A 5,757-nucleotide genomic window follows, 5' to 3' on the forward strand; every position below is an offset into this window, starting at 1 on the left:
GGTCACGTCAACATGGAGCCGTTTCATTACATGGAGACACGTACACACGACCAGACCTGTTTTAACTCTTCTCATCATTATTCAATTTTGTTTTCAAAAAAATATTTTATTTTTATTTTTTTTCAGTCATTATGAGAAAATGTCATCTTACTAGGATACAATTTTTTCCCTAGAAAAAAATTGGACATATTTAAAATGGTCATAATATGACCAGAATTATGATTTATTATTATGAAAATTAATTTGAATTTTCTCCCCAAAAGCCAGGAAAAAAGTCACAGTACTACACAGTAAAGAGTGTAATGAAAAAAATATATATAAATATAACATTAACAGAATAAAGTTTTTCTAGAAAAATAGTTGTAATATCACAATATTACAAAACTGCAGTTGCAATGAGAATAAAGTCATATTTCTGTAAGAAAAAAGTTGGAAGATTAAAGTCATTGCATTATAAGAATAAAGTCAGAAAATTATGACACATAAACACGATACTACAAGCATAAAGTTGTACCATTTACAGTTATAGAAGTAGTAAAATTGTATGCTTTCTAGGAAAAAAGACTGAAGTTTTTGAGAATAAAGTCATATTTCTTCTAGAAAGACATTGCAGGATGTCATCGTATTACAAGAATAGTCATAATACTGTATTATGAGAAAATGTCACAATAATACAGACGGTTGTATTTCTTTCCAATGAAAGGTTTTAATTGGATAAAAATGTCATGTTGTTAAATATAAGACAAAATCTTATCACACTAAAAGATGTGGTGTATTTTTTTCTAGAAAATAATATAAGGAACATGATGATAAGAGAAGAAAAGGTCAAAACATTGTGAGGAAAATGCCATAGTATTACAAGAATAAATGTGTATTATTTTCCTGAAAAATAAGTTGCAGTATTGAAAAAGAAAGTCCTATTATAATAAACACGTCTGCACAAAATCAATTAGCGGAGGCAATCAGATGAGCTCACTGGAGAGGCCTCATTACCGAAAGTGAAGTGTGCTCCACCTTCTCTGTCCTTTTCATGGCGGAAGAACCAATGATCAGTGGGGGGTGGGAAGGCAAATGGCGTTGCAAAAGTGGTATGCTTTGACTTTGTTTTGTTCCTTGAGTGTTTCAGCACCAGCTGGAGTGAGGGGCGTCACCTTCCAGCGGTGCACCTGTGCTGGATCAAGGCAATCTGTGCTGCCTACTTAAGACACCGACCACATGTTTCCTTCGTCGGACGACTGCTCTTGTTCACCGCTTTGCCCATGTGCTTTGTTAGGTAGTGATGGGTCCATGAGGCCTCATGAGGTGTGTCGACACACTGACACACTGTGTTGATACTGTGGTGATACTGTGTCGCTTACCACTGCCACCTGCTGGACCTTCAAAAACCCTGCAGCCAACCCACTTGACAGACTGAACTGACTGATTTGATGATTAAGTGTATACAATATCATTCACATGCATGCATTCATATTGTATCATTCAATTGTGTTTCAATAATGTGAAAATCATGTGAATGAGGATGCATGTGGGCTTTGTCTTCACAAATTTATATTTAGAAAAATAAGATGCTCCAGTGTTTTAAATTTCAGTCTGTTGCGTTTCTTGCATGCTATTTCCCCTGCTGTGGAGAACACACACACAATGGAATAAGACATGTCAAAAATCCGAGAGGCACTTGGTGAGACAAGATTTGAATACAAGGAGATCAAAATAGCTGTACACAGTGCATTTGCGTTTGTCCGGAAGCTGCTCCATAATATGCACGTACTGTAGCAACGTCACTCGAGTGACTCAGCACTCGATAGTCCGCTGTTCTCTGCTGTGTGCGCGTGAGCGCGAACACGTACTCACGGCGCTGACGGAACCCACGCCACATATTAATGAAGCTTTGAACTACGACAACAGCTAAGCTAGCCTAGCCGATGTAATGATGGTCAGCAGAAAAGGTTTACGTTTTATGTGACTTTTAATAACAACGTGGCAGAGTCGTCAAACATGCGGTGTGCTAACTCGCAGTCACTTCCTGGAACTCCCCCTTATAGGCGGGACCTCTCAACTGGAGTATGACGTACAGTACAAACTTTCATAAAGCACTTCTCATATAATAATACCCTATTATATGGCAGCCGAGACGACGCTCAAAGTCAGACGGACACGTTTTTCTGATAATCTGTGTGTTTTCCTTTTTGCCCAAATGTATATTTTTATTCGAGCGAGGGTGAGGTCTGGCTTGTTTCGGCAGGCAGCATCTGTCGCCAGACGCACTTCCTTCTAAACACTGTGAGGCGGGCTTTGGCTGCGTCGACGCCCCCTGGACTGAGTCGACGGCCCCTGGACTGAGTCGACGCCGCCTGGACTGTGTCGACGCAGTCCAGGCTGCACCGACGCAGTTCACGTGTTGATCATGTTATCTCATGAAGCAGCACACGCACCGACACGTGGATTGCTCTGTGAGCTCGACGCATGCGTCGACGCATCGGTGTCGCTGGACCCATCACTATTGTTAGGTCTCGTTCATGCTTCTAGTCGCCCTCCTCGTCATAGTCGCTCGGGTTTGTGAGTATTTGTTTAGTCTTGGTATCTCACTTGGTTTCATTTATTGTACAAACCTCTATTTGTTTTATGTTCTCAAATCATTCTCTCCTTGTAATTGGCAAGCGCTTTGTGTTCTCGTTCAATTTCTCTGGCTCCCTGTTTTGCCAGCACCTTTTGTTGAATACTTTGTCGGTTCCTCGCTTTTCCTTAATAAACATTTTTGTCATCGCCACTTATCTGACTCTGCATTTGTGGGATCCGCACTCCATTCGGTCTCCTATCAGACCCCAACTTGTCAGAGACGGTGAAACCCTACATATTAGCAGTATGACATTCGCTTAAGGCCATTTTTTGTTTATTTTTTGAAATCAATTTATGCTCCGTAATTTGCTGAAAATAGTGCTGATGTTTTTCATCCATCTTGTTTGTGGTCCATCTAAAGTGAAAGTGAACAAATGTTTGCTTCTCCCCCGAAGCAGCTCCTAATTGCCCATGTAATTTATTTCGTGGCCTACCAACATGTATTCATGTGTGTTAATGTCACATGGTGAGTTTAATTATTTAATAGCGCTTGTATAAAGTGCCAGCGTGCATATTTGTTTGCCCAGACGTGATGTCACCATAGTTTGTGCTAGCGTGTTTCGACTAGCATGCTAGTTGATGCTAACTGAGGAACCACATACCGAATACAGTTGTCTGGGTTGTGGTGTCCATTCGAGGAATGGCCTTTATTTGAGAAAATACATGCTAGTGCTGTGCCTTCAAATAAAAGTGATCATATTCAAATGAATGTGTTTTATTTATGATGATTATTATAATTACTGAAATAATATGGAAATATATTTTCCATATTCATTTTGGGTATAATTGGAGAATTATACATGATCATATTATTTGCAACGTTTCCCTTTGCTAATCACTTTTTAAGCCCAGAATCGGCTGTAGGTATACTGCGCTATATTGATGATGGGAAACATTGTTCAATGAATATCTCTCTTACAGTGTCAATGGAAACTCAATATTGTTCATCCCATTGCAGCAAACAGACACACACACACTGCACATCTGTGTCTCATTATATCATACTCGCACTGATCATATTACACCAGGGGAATTATGTCAATTATTGCCAGCCTGTATTAGTTTTTATTTTAGTGATCTTAAGGTGTTCTGGTATTTCCATTTGGAGGATTTATCCGCAGTTTGCAGGGCCACTTGTTTATCAGCAGGATGACTGCAGCATCTGCCCCCCCGTCTCCCAAGTCCGGGAGCGATATAATCCTCTTGCATTCCAGGCCATTCTTGAATCTTTCGCGTTGACTCCCCTGAGGACACGTGGGCCACATTTTTACCACCGACCTGAGCGACCTCACAATGTGCAGAATGCATGGCTGGGCAGGCACACGCTTCATGTAGCTTAAAGCTCACATGACCTGGCAGGATCATCACAACAGAATGGATGCATTTCTTTACCTAGCATGCACAGAGTTTACATCTCGAGTGGAGGGGAGGGGGAAAAAAAAGAAAGAAAAAAAAGAAATTAGTTGCAGGTGTTGATTTCCCCTCGGCCGTTATTCTGTGACAACTTAGCCTATTGGAGATGAGCAACTCCCGCAGAATTTTGCCAAACAGGGAAGTGTTCTGGGAAATCAATCAAGTTTCTATGTTTAAATTTGATGCATCAAATCATCCAGTTGATTGCAAGCTGCGAAGAAAATAGATCTTAACAATATAGAAAATCACCAAGTTGGCTTAAGTCTAATTAGTGCCCCATTCCGTATCGGTGCCTTTTATACAGAACAACTCGAGGGAAAAATTCAGAAATTTGCCGGCTTCTACAGTGGACCAAAGTTATTAATGTTAGAATAAACGAACACAATGATTAGAAAGAAAATTGCAAAACACTTTGCCAACAAAGTAAAATAAAAACAAGAGTGCTTAAAAAAACAAACAAACAAACCCATAACTCACAGAAACTACATTCTACAATGATAAAGCTAACTAAAGGTAAGTGTAATTAAAGCAAAAATGCCCTTGGTTATCATTTTTTTCAGTTAATAACATGCATGACCTTGTTTATTTTCAACGTATTCATTTTGGTCTGACTATACAGTACATCCATCATGAAGAAGGAACGTCGGTCATTTGAAAATTGAAGTATATTTTAATTTATTTCGCAATTCTCAGCAACCATTATTTATTTTTTCATCCATCCATCCAACCAGTATCTGAAACCACCTAATCCTCACGGGGGGTGCTGGAGACCATCCCAGCCATCTTCGGACAGTAGGCAGGGTACACTCTGAACTGGTTGCGAGCCAATCGCAGGGCACACACAGACGGACACTCATTTGCACTCACAATCACACCTATTTGGACAATTTTGACTGTTAAATTAACCTGCCATTCATATTTTTGGAATGTGGGAGGGAACCGGAGTACCCGTAGAAAAGCCACGTAGGCACGGGGAGAACATGAAAACCCCCCACAGGAAGGCCGGAGCTGGAATGGAACCCTGCACCTCTGCACACGCTAAAAAATCGCCCCGCGGTAAATACAACCCATACATGATGCAAAAAGAGTTTCACAACTAAATGACCCAGTAAGTGGCGGGTTTTCTTTGGATACGCCGTTTTCCTCCCACATTCCAATAACATGCAAGGCAGGTTAACGGAACACTCTACATTGTCCCGAGCTGTGACTGTAAGTGTAAATGTTGTTTGTTGAAGGACGAGGACAAAAGGGTAACAATTGTCATTTAAAATCAGTCGGTTTGATGAAACGCAGTTTCCTCTGAGGCTGTTTCCCCCTGACAGTTGACCTGCTACATTCGTCAGCCTTGTTTGAATTCTCAACAGCTTAATGAGGCCAATTATCACTCAAGATAATGGCTATTACATAATGTAATATAATTAACATAAATCATCTTTGATTGCACATCCACTTCATCAGCATACCCACCTTTGAAAGACCTCCTAGGTGAAGGTCAACAGAAGACAAGTCTCATTAAATACAGTGGAACCTAATTTGTTCTCACCAACAACCCAGGCTGCATTTCACCGCGCCTGCGCCGTTCAAAGATGAACTGTCACTAGGAAGGTTTTAAGTCACCTTTGAACTCCCTTAACGCTTTCACAAGTAGAGATAGAAGTTCAGCAATGTCCAAAATTACATCATTTTATAGTCTAGGGCAGCGTTTTTCAAACCCTGTGCGTGCCGCGA

This window comes from Hippocampus guttulatus, chromosome 2 (assembly GCF_054856545.1).
Source record: "Hippocampus guttulatus isolate MCC_2025c chromosome 2, RoL_Hgut_1.0, whole genome shotgun sequence".
NCBI classification, from domain to species: Eukaryota; Metazoa; Chordata; class Actinopteri; order Syngnathiformes; family Syngnathidae; genus Hippocampus; species Hippocampus guttulatus.